Source organism: Mesoplodon densirostris, chromosome 8 (genome assembly GCF_025265405.1).
Source record: "Mesoplodon densirostris isolate mMesDen1 chromosome 8, mMesDen1 primary haplotype, whole genome shotgun sequence".
Lineage (NCBI taxonomy): Eukaryota > Metazoa > Chordata > Mammalia > Artiodactyla > Ziphiidae > Mesoplodon > Mesoplodon densirostris.
This window is the reverse complement of record NC_082668.1, coordinates 40063737-40080101: the sequence shown is the minus strand read 5'-3', so window position 1 is coordinate 40080101 and position 16365 is coordinate 40063737. Positions and strand designations below refer to the sequence as shown.

General features: G+C 37.0%; 1 pseudogene; it reads left to right on the top strand.

The window, feature by feature from the left end:
* The window catches only part of LOC132495488 (coiled-coil domain-containing protein 150-like), a 92554-nt pseudogene that overhangs the window by 39595 nt on the left and 36594 nt on the right, over positions 1-16365 (top strand).

The following is a 16365-nucleotide window of genomic DNA, read 5'->3' as shown; positions in this document are numbered from 1 at the left end:
TCTTCTGGGAGGCCTATAATGTGAATGTTGGTGCATTTAATGTTGTCCCGAAGTCTCTTAGACTGTCTTCATTTCTTTTCATTCTTTTTTCTTTATTCTGCTCCATAGCAGTGATTTCCACCATTCTGTCTTCCAGCTCATTTATCCATTCTTCTGCCTCAGTTATTCTGCTATTGATTCCTTCTAGTGTATTTTTCATTTCAGTTATTGTATTGTACATCTCTGTTTGTTTGGTCTTTAGTTCTTCTATGTCTTTTTTAAACGTTTCTTGTATCTTCTCAGTCTGTGCCTCCATTCTTTTCCTGAGATCTTGGAACATCTTCAATATCATTACTCTGAATTCTTTTTCCGGTAGATGGCCTATCTCCACTTCACTTAGTTGTTCTTCTGGTGTTTTATCTTTTTCTTTCATCTGGGATATATTCCTTTGCCGTCTCGTTTTGTCTGACTTTCTGTGATTGTGGTTTCCATTCCGCAAGCTGCGGGATTGTAGTTCTTCTTGCTTCTGCTGTCTGCCCTCTGGTGGATGAGGCTGTCTAAGAGGCTTGTGCAGGCTTCCTGGTTCCTGCCCACTGGTGGGTAGAGCTGGTTCTTGTCCCTCTGGGCAGGGCCATGCTCAGGAAGACTTTAAGCAGCCTGTCTGCTGATGGGTATGACTGTATTCCCGCCCTGTTGGTTGTTTGGCTTGAGGCGTCCCCGCACTGGAGCCTACAGGCTGTTGGGTGGGGCTAGGTCATTGGGAGGAAATGGCAGCCTCCAGGAGTGCTCATGCTAATGATTACTCCCCACAACTACTGCTGCCAGTGTCTTTGTACCTGCAGTGAGCCATAGCACCTCCCCTGCCTCTCCAGGAGACCCTCCAATACTAGCAGGTAGGTCTGGCCCAGTCTCTTATATAAGAGGTCACTGCTTTTTTTCCCTGGGTCCTGGTGCACATGAGACCTTGTCTGTGCCCTCCAAGAGTGGAGTTTCTGTTTCCCCAGTCCTGTGGAATTCCTGCGATCAAACCCCGCTGGCCTTCAAAAGCAGATTCTCTGGGGGCTCTTCCTCCTCTTACCAGGCCCCCACGCTGGGAAGGCTGACGTGGGGCTCTGAACTTTCAGTCCTGTGGGAGACCTTTTCAGGCATAATTACTTTCTAGTTTGTGGGTCGCCCACCCAGTGGGTATGGGATTTGATTTTATTGCAGTTGTGCCCCTCCTACCATCTCGTTGTGGCTTCCTCTTTGTCTTTGGATGTAGGGTATCTCTTTAGGTAGGTTCTAGTGTTTTATTTTCTATGGTTGTTCAGCAGTTAGTTGTGATTTTGGCGTTTTTGTATGAAGGAGTGAGCTCATGTCCTTCTACTCCCCCATCTTGCAACTGTCATCCTGCACCCATTTTTTATTCTAAAAATTTTATAGTTTTACAGATTACATTTTGGTCTTTGATCCATTTTGTGTTAAATTTTATATGTGGTATGAGGTAGAGGTTTAACTTCATTATTTTGCCTGTGGATATCCAGTTATCCCAGGACGATTTGTTGGAAGACTGTTCTTTCTATTGAATGATCTTGGCTCCCTTGTCAAAATCTAGTTAACCATAGATGCATGGGCTTATTTCTAGACTCTCAATTCCATTGCATTGATATATATGACTATACGTATGCCAGTACCACATGGTGTTGATTACTGTAGCTTTGTAATAAGTTTTAAAATTGAGATGTGTGAGCCCTCCAACTTTATTTTTTTTGAGATTGTTCTGGCTATTCTGGATCCTTGCATGTCTATATGAATTTCAGGATCAGATTTTCCATTTCTGCAAAAAAAAGAGGAGCTGGGATTTTGATAGGGTTTGTATGATCCTGTAGATCAATTTGGAGAGTATTGTGATCTTAACAATAGAGTATATATTTTCTCTATATAAGATTGTGCCATCTGCAAATGGAGATAGTTTTATTTTTTCCTTTCCAATTTGTTGCTGTTTGTTTCTTTTTCTTGTGTAATTGCTTTGGCTAGAACCTCCAGCCATGAGAGGTTGAATAGAAGTGATGAGAGTAGACATCCTTGTTTTGTTCCTGAGTTTAGAGGGTTAGCTTTCAGTTTGGCACCATTAAGTATGATGTTAGCTGTGTGCTTTTCCTAAATGCCCATGATCAGGATGAAGAAATTCCCTTCTATTCCTAGTTTGTTGGGAATTTTTATCATGAAAATATGTTGAACTTGTTCAGTTGCTTTTTCTATATCTGTTGGAATAATCTTGTGGATTTTGTCCTTTATTCTATTACTAAGGTGTATTACATTGATTGATTTCAAATGTTGAACCAAGTTTTCCTTTGGGGGATAAATTTCACTTGATCATGGTATATAATCCTTTTCATATGTTGTTTGATTTGGCTTGCTATTATTTTGTTGAGGATTTAAAAATCTATATTAATAAGGGTTATCCCATAGTTGTTTTTTTTTTCTTGTGACATCTTTGGTTTTGGTATCAAGGTATTCAATAATATTGGCCTCTTAAAATGATTTGATAGTGTTCCCTCTCCTATTTTAAGAAGACTTTGTGAGGGATTGGTGTTAATTCTTTCAGTGTTTTGTAGAATTCAACAGTGAAGCCATCTGGTTCTAGGTTTTTCTTTGTGGGGAGTGTTTTGTTTTTAATTATTATTATTATTGATCCAGTCTCTTTATTTGTTATAGTTCAATTCATATTTCTACTTTGTTTTTGAGTTTTAGTCATTTGGGTCTTTCTAGGAATTTGTCCATTTCATCTAGCCTATGTAATTTATTGGCATACAGTTGTTCATAGTAGCCCCTTTTTAACTTCTGGGAGTTCAATACAATGTCTCTTCTTTCATTTCTAATTTTAGCAATTTGTGTATTCTTTATATTTTTTTCTTGGTTAATACCACAGCGGTTTGTCAATTTTGTTGATCTTGTCAAAGAACCAACTTCTGGTTTTACTGATTTCCTCTATTGTTTTTCTAGCCTCTGTTTTATTTCTGCTATAATCCTTATTATTTTCTTCCTTTTTCTTGCTTTGAGTTTAATTTTCTTTTTCTAGGTTCTTAAAATGGATGCTTAGGTTATTGATATGAGATATTTCTCTTTTTTAAAATATAAGTTTATACAGCTACAGATTTCCCTCTAAGCACCACTTAAGCTGCATACGATACATTTTGTTTATCATGTTATATTTTCATTTTCATTCATCTCAAAATATTCTTTAATTTCCTTTGTAATTTCCTCTTTGACCCATTGATTATTTAGAAATATGTTGTTGATTTCCCCATATATGTGAATTTTCCAAATTTCCTTCTTTTATTCATTTAATTTTATTTCATTGTTGTTGGAGAACATACTTTATATAATTTCAGTCCTTTCAGATTTGAGAGTTGTTTTATGGTTTAACATGTGGTATATCCTAGAGCATGCTTCATGTGCACTTGAGAAAAACGTGTATTCTATTATTGTTTGGCGGAGTGTTCTAAAGATGTCTGTTAGGTCCAGTTGCTTTATAGTGTTGTTCAAGTCATCAGCTGTTTCTTCATTGATCATCTAACTGTTCCACCTATTATTGAAAGAGGGATATTGAAGTCTTCAACTGTTAGTGTTGAATTGTTATTTCTCCCTTCAATTCTGTCAGTTTTTGCTGTATTGTTTTTGCTTCATTGGGGTTGTGTTGTTAGATGCAAATGCATTTATAAATGTTATCTTCTTAATGGGTTGATCCTTTTTTCAATATATAATATCCTTCTTTTTTTTTTTTTTTTTTTTTTGGTTTGTGGGCCTCTCACTGTTGTGGCCTCTCCCATTGTGGAGCACAGGCTCCAGATGCGCAGGCTCAGCGGCCATGGCTCACGGGCCTAGCTGCTCCGCAGCATGTGGGATCTTCCCGAACTGGGGCACGAACCCGTGTCCCCTGCATCGGCAGGCGGCCTCTCAACCACTGCGCCACCAGGGAAACCCAATAATGTCCTTCTTTATCTCACAGATTTTTGTCTTAATATCTACTTTGTCTCATGTTAGTGTAGCCACTCCAGCTCTTTTCAGATTACTGTTTACATCATACATCTTTTCCCATCCTTTTATTTTCAACCCATTTGTGTCTTTGGATCTAAAGTGTGTCTCTTATAAACAGCATACAGTTGGGTCTTTTACAAATTTATTCTGCCTGTCTCTGCTTCTTAGTTGGAGTGTTTAATCCATTAATATTTAACATAATTACCCATAAGGTAGGATTTACATCTGCCACTTTACTATTTTTTTATATGTTTTATGTGATATTTGTTCCTCTGTTTCTCCAGTATTGCCTTCCTTTGTGTTAAGTAGATATTTCTGGTGCACTATTTTAATTCCCTTAACCTTTCTTTTACTATATATTTTTGATTTATAGATAACTGAGTTACAAACAAAAACTACATATTTATATGTCTTCTACATGTACCTATGTTGCTATATTTTCTGGTACCCTTTATTTCTTTATGTGGATTCCAGTTATTATCTAATCCCCTTTTATTTCAGCCTGAAGAGCTCCCTTTAGCATTTCTTACAGGGCATTTTTTTCTAGCCTCACAGTCTAGACCCCACCAAAGGGTGGACACTGGTAAATTATCCCACACAATTTAAATTGGGATTAGAGAGAATTGACATCTTAGCAATATTGTATCTTCCTAATACAGGGACACAGTATGTCTCTCCATTTTATTTAGGCTTTTGATTTGTCTTGTCAGCATACTGTAATTTTCAGCATGTCAAATATTGGACATATTTTGTCTTAGATTTGTACCTAAGGGTTTCATGGATTTTGGTGCTGTTATAAATGGAACTTTTAGGAAATATCAATTTCCAATTGTTTGTTGCTAATATATAGAAATACAATTGATTTGACCTTGTATCCTTCAACCTTACTAAACTCACTTATTCTAGGATTTCTTTTGTAGATTCTTTGGGATTTCCTATGTAGACTATCATGTCTGTTGTAAGTAGAGACAGTTTTATTTCTCCCTTGCCAATTTCTATGCTTTTTATTACTTTTTCTTAACCTTGTTGCACCAGCTAAGGCCTCCCATATGATACTGAATAGGAATGGCAAGAGCAGATATCCTTGCCTTTTTCCCAGTCTTAGGGGAAAACATTGAGTCTTCCACCAATACTGATATTAGTTGTAGGTTTTTACAGACAGAATTGATCACATAGAGATGGTTCCCTTTCATTTCTAGGTTACTGGGGTTTTATCATAAATTAATTTGAATTTTGTGAAATGCTTTTTCTGTGTCTATTGAGATGGTCATATGGTTTTTCTTCTATAGTCTATTGATGTGGTGAATTATAGTAATTAATTTTGAATGTTGAACAAGCCTTGTATTACTGGAATAAACTACACTTAGTCCTGATTTGTTATCCTTTTATATATTGCTGGATTCATTTTGCTAATATTTTTTGGAGTATTTTTGCCTCTATATTTATATGCTCGAGTTAATATATAAATAGGTACCAAGTACCAGAAGGACTTTCACTTCTAGTAAATGTACACTATGCAATTTGTAATAACTCTCCTGCTAAAGACAACTACAAAGCAGGGAAACATATTCATAAGATACCATTTATTTTACAGTTAAAAATGTCATTTTAAAAACAAGATAAGGGCTTCTCTGGCGGCGCAGTGGTTGAGAGTCCGCCTGCTGATGCAGGGGACACGGGTTCGTGCCCCGGTCCGGGAAGATCCCACATGCCGTGGAGCGGCTAGGCCCGTGAGCCATGGCCACTGAGCCTGCACGCCCGGAGCCTGTGCTCCGCAATGGGAGAGGCCACAACAGTGAGAGGCCTGCGTACGGCAAAACAAACAAACAAACAAAAAACAACAAAAAAAAAAACAAGATAATATTTTTGGATCTGGCACAGAATTCTTTTCTCTTTTTTCTTCTAAAGGTAGGCATAAATGCATTAACCCGCAACCTGCAGACTCTAGAGGAAAAGAATAAGCAACTGGCAGATCAAATTGCTTTCCTAGAACTTGAGCAAGCAACTTCTGATTACCATTGGGGGTATAAAAAGTCAGTCTAAAGTAGCAACTAATGACTATGAGTTTGAAAAACAATCAGAAATCAGGAGATGGGTTTCCTTCATTTTTTTTTTTTTGATAATTATCACAAGTCTGAATAATGCAGGCTAAATATGTCAGAGAGCCCTATGGTATTCAGACAATACAGGATTTAGGAAAACAAGAGTTTAAGACAGCCTTTAAATGTCTGCCTACACAGATGATCTATAATGCTGAAAAGCACCAATATTTCTAACGTTTTAAAATATTTTCTTTTCCATAAATTGTGAGGAACAAACTTGTATTTTTTTTCTCTTTCTGACAGTTCCATCCATTAGGAAATCAATAGTAAGTTTGATTCCTAAAAGCTACTTGACAAGGTCAATCCATTACAAATAAATGGTAGAATTCTTAAAACATCTCCGGATGAAGGAGATTTAAAGAGATGATTGTTATGTTAAACAGCTAATAAGTTTTCCATGTGCTTCTGAATACTTGAGAAAGAATTAGCCATTGCTTCTATAACATGCAAATCATCTTTCAAAATTCCAAAGAAGGCCCTGTTGTGAAGTCTGCCTTAATCTGAACTAAATTCTTTCAAACTCTGTCATAAGCTGCTCATTACTTCAACTATAAAAAATTACAGAGACTAAATCTAAATCCTGGGACTTCCCTGGTGGTGCAGTGGTTAAGAATCTGCCTGCCAATGCAGGAGACACGGGTTCAAGCCCTGGTCCAGTAAGATCCCACATGCCACGGAGCAACTAAGCCCATGTGCCACAACTACTGAGCCTGCGCTCTAGGGCCCACGAGCCACAACTGCTGAGCCCTCGTGCCACAACTACGGAAGCTCGCATGCCTAGAGACTATGCTCTGCAACAAAGAGAAGCCACTGCAGTGAGAAGCTCATACACCCCAATGAAGAGTAGCCCCCGCTCACTGCAACTAGAGAAGGCCCGTGCGCAGCAATGAAGACCCCATACAGCCAAAAATAAATAAATAAATAAAAATTAAAAATATATGTATAAATACTCTTACATTTTCATGGCTTTAGATCCAGACTATCTATGTTTCAATTTTGGCTGTGACCTTGGGTGTGATCTTTAACCTCTCGGAGCCTGAGTTTCTTAATCTCTGAAAATGGGGATAATCATACTATTATTAGGAGGTTGTTGAGGTTAAGTAAGTTAATACATGTAAAGCATGTAGAGCATTCTAACATTTATTGAATTCTTAGTATCTCAACTGTCTCAGAAGAAAGCCTGTAAGTTCCTATCAGAGCAACAAGGTGCATTAGCTCTAATTCCTGGTATTGTCTCAAACCACGCCTCCCTCCCCCAAGATTAAAGATTCATCCATGTCCTTTCCTGTTGGCCAGGCCTCAGCTGGGCTTATCCACCCACCTGGTTTGGGTCTCTCTGGAAGACCATATCTCAGTCTGCATGATTCTTTCATGCCTCTGCTGCCAGTGAGCAGGCCTGTGGCCTTATCCTATTAGTGACTTTGACGGGTCTTGCGAGTGATTTGCTCAATGTTGATTCTTGCCTGTCCACAGCATCTCTTGATTAAGGTCTCCCAGTGATATCCCATACCTCAATTCCAGCTTATATGTCTATGCATAGCATCTTCTCTGACCAAACCTGCCTGGAAGTGCTTCACTTGGCTGTATGAGTCTTGAGGAAAGAGGTTAAGAACTTTTTTTTTTCAATCCGAGCAATGTCATTAAACCTATTGTTCGTTGAGAATTAACACTTGAAATTCTCAATAAAAACTACCCTCTAGTATAACCTCTTACTGATTTTTAGAGATATACATATGAATGTGTGTTGTGTATGCCACACCACAGATTTAAATTCAGACCTGGTTACAATACTCAGCTCCATTTACTGTGTGACCTGGGCAAGTTCTTAACCTCTATGGCCTTCAGCACCAAGGGGATCTGCCCTAACTGTGGGGTTCTACTGTGCAAACCCATATCAAAATAGTTACTACATTTCTAACTGCTAAGTTAGAAATTGACCTGCTTATGCATCTGCCTTCACTCTCTTCTAATGCAAGAAGAGTAGTTATTCATCTGTATACTCCCTTGCCTACCGTAACGCCTAATACATAATAGGTGTTTAAGAAATGTTGATTGGGTAGAGCACAAAGAGGGTCATGTGTGTCTTACCAGGCTGTGAGGATTAAATGTCATACTGCGAGTAAAGTGCCCCTCACAGGGCCAACATATACAGTATACTTGTATAAATATAATTTCTTCTTTTTCTCACACTTCCTAATTTTAGGTTTATGTTTGCCATTTCAGCCTTTAATGACTGTGTGATTTTTAAATTTTTATTGAAATATAGTTGATTTACAATGTTGTGTTAATTTCTGCTGTACAGCAAAGTGACTCGGTTATACTTTTATATTTTTAAATATTCTTTTCCATGTGGTTTATCACAGGATATTGAATATAGTTCCCTGTGCTATACAGTAGGACCTTGTTGTTTATATATTCTATATATAATAGTTTGCATCTGCTAACCCCAAACTCCCACTCCCTCCCTCCCCCATTCTCCCCTCCCCCTTGGCAACCACAAGTCTGTTTGCTATGAATAATGGTGTAATTTAAGTCCGTTACCACAGGCAGTCATGGAGGGAAACACAATGAGAAAAGATCCAAATGTGAGAAGGTTACTATTCCTGGATTCAAGTTAACTGACTATCTGCCCCACTTCTCATTTGTATTTTAAACATACATTTTCAAATGGTAGCACCAGACAGAAGTAGAATTAGTTGCATACACAACTAGGATTATAATGACTTGAAATTAAACAATGTATTAAATGTAGTATTTCTTAAAACTAGGGTGACATTCAGTCAGTGTATACTTGTGAGGGTGACAATTGGTTCCATTTCCGGGGGGGGGCTATGTCATACTGGTTGTTAAACATTTTGAATAAAATTCGTACTTAACAATCTACTTATAAAACAGCTTTACCAAGATGCTACCATCTCTTGGTTTTATGTATCCTTCTAACAGCTTCTGCTAGCTTTTAGAGTTTACCCAGATTTTAAAAATTATTTTAGAAATCACTTTGTGGCTTACTGTTGATCCTTGTCAACCTACCTTTCATATCTTAAGATAATTCTTTCTGTGTTAGCTTCCTGCTTTTCCAAGGAGTGATGTTTTTGTGCTTGAGTTAAAATGTATATTCTAACCATTAGCATTTTTCTTTGTATGCTGTTTCTCAGGTGATTCTCCAGTTTCTGTTTTGCTCTGTATATTAATAATTTTTATAGTATATTGCCAAGATTATTTAAGCAAAGGTTACATTGAGTTCTGCATTCCACAACTCAGAATCTGAGATATTCACTCATTTAAGTGGTCTCTCTCTAATTTTTGGTGTTCCGCCAATTTTCTTAAGTACAGGGCCTATTTAAATAATCTGAAAACGGTAATTTAAGTTACTGCCTTAACATCTACTTTCCTTTAGCAACTGGAACAATTTATTTTTGTTTGTCATAAATTTAAATAAGTGACTTTGTGTCAAACAGTATCACATTTTGATTTTTCTTAGTTTTCACTTATCAGTGCATTAGTGTTCTCTTGGGTGGCAAAAAGGAAATTATTTTAAAAGTGTATTTGAAAGAGTAATAGAATTCTTTATGCCTTTGCCTAAAAGAGGGAATGTTATTGAGGAAAAAAGTGCCATTATTTTAAAAATTCTTGGACACATTTTATAAGAGACCCAGACTATCCAAGTTATTTAAAAAAATAAAAAGCCTTCCACATTCCAAGAAGGCAAGCAAAGTTATTTTTGAGTGTTTTTATTTGTAATAGCTAGCATATTTTTGGTTAAATCTGGCTCTTGACTTTTTATAAGCTATACCTACATTTTGCAGCACATTGGGCACCTTGATTTATAGGACTTGGAACTGAATTTTAAGTTTTAAATAATTCAGCTTTTATGGTTATGGTGTAGCTTTGTTTTTGTAGCATTATTGGCCATCCTTGTCATATATTTTCTGCTGAAGACTTGATCAAAACATAATCCCAGGGCTTCCCTGGTGGTGCAGTGGTTGAGAGTCCGCCTGCCGATGCAGGGGATACGGGTTTGTGCCCCGGTCCAGGAAGATCCCACATGCCGTGGAGCGGCTGGGCCCGTGAGCCATGGCTGCTGAGCCTGAGCATCCGGAGCCTGTGCTCCACAACGGGAGAGGCCACAACAGTGAGAGGCCTGCGTACCGCCAAAAACAAAAAAACAAAGACCTCTCATTATTAAAGGCTGTTTGAATGATTAAATATGTAATTTCATGAAATATAGAGACTTCAGTAATGTTTGTCCTAGATAACATTATGTTGAGTACTTGATCAAACAATGTTGGAGTTTCTGACAAACATTTCTTTTGTTTTTTTTTCAGTTTTTTTTTCTTTTTTTACTGCCTTTTACTATGGTAACTGAGGTGTCTGTTATTGACCAAATGGTTGTGATCATTTGTAGCTCCCATTGTCTTAAATAACTACAGTCATCCCTCAGTATCTGTGGGGGATTGGTTCCAGGACCCCCCAGATACCAAAATCTGTGGATGCTCAAGTCCCTTATATAAAATGGTGTGATATTTGCATATAATCTATGCACATTCTTCCATATACTTTAAATCATCTCTAGATTACTTATAATACCTAACACAATGTAATGCTATTTAAATAGTTGTCAGTTGCCCGTGTGTGGCAAATTCAAGTTTTGCCTTTTGGAACTTACTGAAAATTAATTTTTCCTGAATATTTTTGATCCACAGTTGGTTTAACCAGTGGATGTGGAACCTGTGGATACAGAGGGCCGACTGCATATAATCCTCAAACTGCATACCTGCAACCACTGATAAAACCACCCCACATCTGGGTTAGGTTGCAACTACAAAGGAATACTTGACATAACAAAAACAGAATTAGGAAACAAAGAACAACAGTGAGTCCTAAAGCACTCATATTTTCATTAGCAGTCTCTCTACATGTTTCATATTACACTATGATCAGCTGTCTAAAGACAGACTAAGAGATAGCAGTAGCAAATAAATATGAATCCTGGATTCATAACTTTAGAATTAGTAAGGGTATAAATACTTAAGAAAGAAAATGATTATTCATTCTATGCCTAGAGGTACTGATACCTGTGTTTGCTTTATCAGCTTGCCCAACAGCAGGTGGAAAATGTCTTGGGAAAAATTACTGAGAGTAAAAATAAACTGGCCTATGAAAAGGGAAGACTACAGGTATGAGATTTTGTTTTTTGATTTTTGTTTTCTAATTTCTTAATGCCAGTTGTCAAGCTAAATTTTGCTGGATTTTGAGAGGACTTAGCTCTGTCATTTACTAATTCTATAACTTTGGACAAGTTTTTAAGCCTCCCTAAGTTTGGTCCCTCATTCAAATCCAGGTGACTTCTATTTACACACCTATAATATAATACTGAAACCTAAAATTGTGAAGCCAAGGCTCATTCTGTGACAGTATAAAACTTTATTATAATTATTTTATGCATGGTCATTTGCTGCCAATGTAGAAAGCCTATGTTCTCTCTTTCTTTATCGAAGTATAGTTGATTTACAGTTTTACATTAGTTTCAGGTGTACAACAGAGTGACTCAATACTTTTATAGATCATATTCCATTTAAAGTTATTATAAAATATTGGCTATATTCCCTGTACTGAACAATCAGTCCTTGTAGCTTGTTTATTTTATACATAGTAGTTTGTACCTCTTAATCCCCTACCCCTGTTTTGCCCCTCCCACCTTCCTTTCCCCCACTGATAACCCCTAGTTTATTCTCTATTTCTGTGAGTCTGTCTCTGTTTTGTTATTTTCATTGCTTTGTTTTATTCTTTAGATTCCACATATAAGTGCTAACATATAATATTTGTCTTTCTTTGTCTGACTTATTTCACTAAGTATAATACCTTTCAGGTCTATCTATGTTGTTGCAAATGGCAAGATTTCATTCCTTTTTATGGCTGACTAATATTCTCTCTCTCTATATATATGTGTGTGTGTCTGTGTATATATACGTACACGTATGTATATGTATATATAGAGAGAGAGAAAGAGAGAGAATATATATATATATTCTCACATCTTCTTTATCCAGTCATCTGTTGATAGACCCTTAGGTTGATTCCATATCTTGGCTATTGTAAATAATGCTGCTATGAAGGTTGGGGTTTTTTTCCCCCTAAAATAATGGGTTTATTGAGATATAATTCACGTTTAAAGTGTAAAATTTAGTGGTTTATAGTACATTCACAAAGTTGTGGAATCATTACCACTGTCTAATTCCAGAACATTTTCATCGTGACAAAAAGAAGCCCTGTACCCACTAGCAGTCATTCCCCATTCTCCCCTTCCCTAGCCTCTGGCAACCACTAATTTACTCTCTGTTTCTATAGATATTCCTATTTGGGACCATGTTTAACTTTTTTGAAGTGTAAAAAAGAATTCTTTTTTTTTCTGTTTTTTTTTACCACCCCCCCCAGCTGCTTTCCCCCCTTGGTGTCCATACGTTTGTTCTCTACATCTGTGTCTCTATTTCTACCCTGCAAACTGGTTCATCTGTACCATTTTTCTAGGTTCCACATATATGTGTTAATATACGGTATTTGCTTTTCTCCTTCTGACTTAACTTCACTCTGTATGACAGTCTCCAAGTCCATCCACGTCTCTACAAATGACCCAATTTCGTTCATTTTTATGGCTGAGTAATATTCCATTGTTTAAACATGCCACATCTTTATCCATTCGTCTCTCAATGGGCATTTAGGTTGCTTCCATGACCTGGCTATGGTAAATAGTGCTGCAATGAAATTGGGGTGCATGTGTCTTTTTGAATTATGGTTTTCTCTGGGTATATGCCCAGTAGTGGGATTGCTGGATCATATGGTAATTCTATTTTTAGTTTTTTAAGGAACCTCCATACTGTTCTCCATAGTGGCTGTATCAATTTGCATTCCCACCAACAGTGCAAGAGGGTTCCCTTTTCTCCACACCCTCTCCAGCATTTGTTGTTCGTAGATTTTCTGATGATGCCCATTCTAACTGGTGTGAGGTGATATGTCATTGTAGTTTTTTTTTTTTTTTTTTTTTTGTGGTACGCGGGCCTCTCACTGTTGTGGCCTCTCCCATTGTGGAGCACAGGCTCCAGACGTGCAGGCTCAGCAGCCATGGCTCACGATCCCAGCTGCTCTGTGGTATGTGGGATCTTCCCGGACTGGGGCAAGAACCTGTGTCCCCTGCATCGGCAGGCAGACTCTCAACCACTGCGTCACCAGGGAAGCCCTGTCATTGTAGTTTTGACTTGCATTTCTCTAATAATTAGTGATGTTGAGCAGCTTTTCATGTGCTTCTTGGCCATCTGTATGTCTTCTTTGGAGAAATGTCTATTTAGGTCTTCTGCCCATTTTTGGATTGGGTTGTTTGTTTGTTTTTTTTAATATTGAACTGCATGAGCTATTTATATATTTTGGAGATTAATCTTTTGTCTGTTGATTTGTTCTCCCGTTTTGAGGGTTGTCTTTTCTTCTTGTTTATGGTTTCCTTTGCTGTGCAAAAGCTTTTAAGTTTCATTAGGTCCCATTTGTTAATTTTTGTTTTTATTTCCATTACTCTAGGAGGTGGATCAAAAAACAGCTTGCTGTGATTTATGTCAGAGTGTTCTGCCTAGGTTTTCCTCTAAGAGTTTTATAGTGTCTGGTCTTACATTTAGGTCTCGAATCCATTTTGAGTTTATTTTTGTGTTAGGGAGTGTTCTAAGTTCATTCTTTTACATGTAGCTGTCCAGTTTTACCAGCAACACTTATTGAAGAGACTGTCTTTTCTCCATTGTATATCCATGCCTCCTTTGTGATAGATTAGTTGACCATAGGTGCATGGGTTTATCTCTGGGCTTTCTATCTTGTTCCATTGATCTATATTTCTGTTTTTGTGCCAGTACCATATTGTCTTGATTACTATAGCTTTGTAGTATAGTCTGAAGTCAGGGAGTCTATTCCTCCAGCTCCGTTTTTTTCCCCCAAGACTGCTTTGGCTATTCAGGGTCTTTTGTGTCTCCATACAAATTTTAAGATTTTTTGTTCTAGTTCTGTAAAAAACGCCATTGGTAATTTGATAGCGATAGCATTGAATCTGTAGATTGCTTTGTGTTGCAGTCATTTTCACAATATTGATTCTTCCAATCCAAGAACATGGTATATCTCTCCATCTGTTTGTATCATCTTTAATTTCTTTCATCAGTGTCTTAATAGTTTTCTGCATACAGGTCTTTTGTCTCCCTAGGTAGATTTATTCCTAGGTATTTTATTCTTTTTGTTGCAGTGGTAAATAGGAGTGTTTCCTTAATTTCTCTTTCAGATTTTTCATCATTAGTGTATAGGAATGCAAGAGATTTCTGTGCATTAATTTTGTATCCTGCAACTTTACCAAATTCATTGATTAGCTGTAGTAGTTTTCTGGTGGCATCTTTAGGATTTTCTCTATATAGTATCATGTCATCTGCAAACAGTGACAGTTTTACTTCTTTTCCAATTTGTATTCCTTTTATTTCTTTTTCTTCTCTGATTGCTGTGGCTAGGACTTCCAAAACAATGTTGAATAATAGTGGTGAGAGTGGACATCCTTGTTCCTGATCTTAGAGGAAATGCTTTCAGTTTTTCACCACTGAGAATGATGTTTGCTGTGGGTTTGTCATATATGGCTTTTATTACGTTGAGGAAATTTCCCTCTCTGCCCACTTTCTGGAGAGTTTTTATCTTAAATGTGCGTTGAATTTTGTCAGAAGCTTTTTCTGCATCTATTGAGATGATCATATGGTTTTTATTCTTCAGATTTTTAATATGGTGTATCACATTGATTGATTTGCATATATTGAAGAATCCTTTCATCCCTGGGATAAATCCAACTTGATTGTGGTGTATGATCCTTTTAATGTGTTGTTGGATTCTGTTTGCTAGTATTTTGTTGAGGATTTTTGCATCTATATTCATCAGTGATATTGGTCTGAAATTTTCTTTTTTTGGTAGTATCTTTGTCTGGTTTTGTTATCAGGGTGATAGTGGCCTCATAGAATGAGTTTGGGAGTGTTCCTTCCTCTGCAATTTTTGGAAGAGTTTGAGAAGGATGTGTGTTAGCTCTTCTCTACATGTTTGATAGAATTCACCTGTGATGCCATCTGGTCCTGGACTTTAGTTTGTTGGAAGATTTTTAATCACAGTTTCAATTTCATTACTTGTGATTGGTCTGTTCATATTTTCTATTTCTTCCTGGTTCAGACTTGGAAGGTTATACCTTTTGAAGAATTTGTCCATTTCTTCCAGGTTGTCCATTTTATTGGCATAGAGTTGCTTGTAGTAGTCTCTTAGGATACTTTGTATTTCTGCGGTGTCTGTTGTAACTAACTTCTCCTTTGTCATTTCTAATCTTATTGATTTGAGTCCTCTCCCTCCTTTTCTTGATGAGTCTGGCTAATGGTTTATCAATTTTGTTTATCTTTTCAAAGAACCAGCTTTTTAGTTTTATTGATCTTTGCAATTTTCTTAAATTTACTGAGGCTTGATTTGTGAACCAAGATGTGATCTATCCTGAAGAATGTTCCATGCGCACTTGAGAAGAAAGTGTAATCTGCTGTTTTTGGATCGAATGTCCTCTAAATATCAATTAAATCTATCTGGTCTATTGTGTCATTTAACGCTTGTGTTTCCTTATTAATTTTCTGTTTGGATGATCTGTCCATTGGTGTAAGTGAGGTGTTAAAGTCCCCCACTATTATTGAACATTGGGGTTTTTGAATTAGTATTTTCATTTTCTTCAGATATATACTTGGGAGAAATTGCTGGATCATATGGTAGTTCTATTTTTAGTTTTTTGAGGAACCTCCATACTGTTTTCCATATGGCTGCAACAATTTACATTCCCACCAACATTGCACTAGGGTTCCCTTTTCTCCACATCCTTGCCAATGTTTGTTATTTGTGGTCTTTTTGATGATAGCCATTCTGACAGGTGTGAGGTGATATCTCATTGTGGTTTTGATTTGCATTTCCCTGATGATAAGCAGTGTTGAGCATCTTTTCATGTGCATGTTGGCCCTCTGTACATCTTCTTTGAAGAAATGTCTATTCAGGTTTTCTGACCATTTTTTTTAATTGGGGTGTTTGGGTTTTTTGATATTGAGTTGTATTAGCTGTTTATGTAGTTTAGATATTAACCCCTTATCAGTCATTCCATTTGCAAACATTTTCTCCCACTCAGTAGGTTGTCTTTTCATTTTGTCAGTGGTTTTCTTTGCTGTGCAAAAGGTTTTAAGCTTAATTA